Genomic DNA, 390 nt, shown 5'->3' on the forward strand with positions numbered 1-390 from the left:
TATATATATATATATATATATATATATATATATATATATATATATATATATATATATATATATGTTGCCTGCACCCAGTGGAGCACTACTGACGAAGCAAAGGCGTCGAGTTGAGTTGAGGAAGAACAGCAGAAATTAAAAACGCGACGGGAGAGTTCATCGCGGGGGGCAAGGTAACCCGTTCCTCTCCGCCGGGCTGTGAGATGCCAAGCCAAACAAAACTCAGCCAAAGGAGAGGCTTTACTTCTGTATCTGAACAGATGAGAGGATGAGTTCATATAAGTGATGAATCCCCCTTAGGGACTCCCAAGGGGCTTTCCCTCTTGCTTGTGTAGCTGCAGATGTAATGATGGACACCGAGGTGATAGAATGCGATCAATTGCCTTTTAT

This window comes from Eimeria mitis, genomic scaffold, assembly GCF_000499745.2.
Source record: "Eimeria mitis Houghton genomic scaffold, Emh_scaff491, whole genome shotgun sequence".
NCBI lineage: Eukaryota > Apicomplexa > Conoidasida > Eucoccidiorida > Eimeriidae > Eimeria > Eimeria mitis.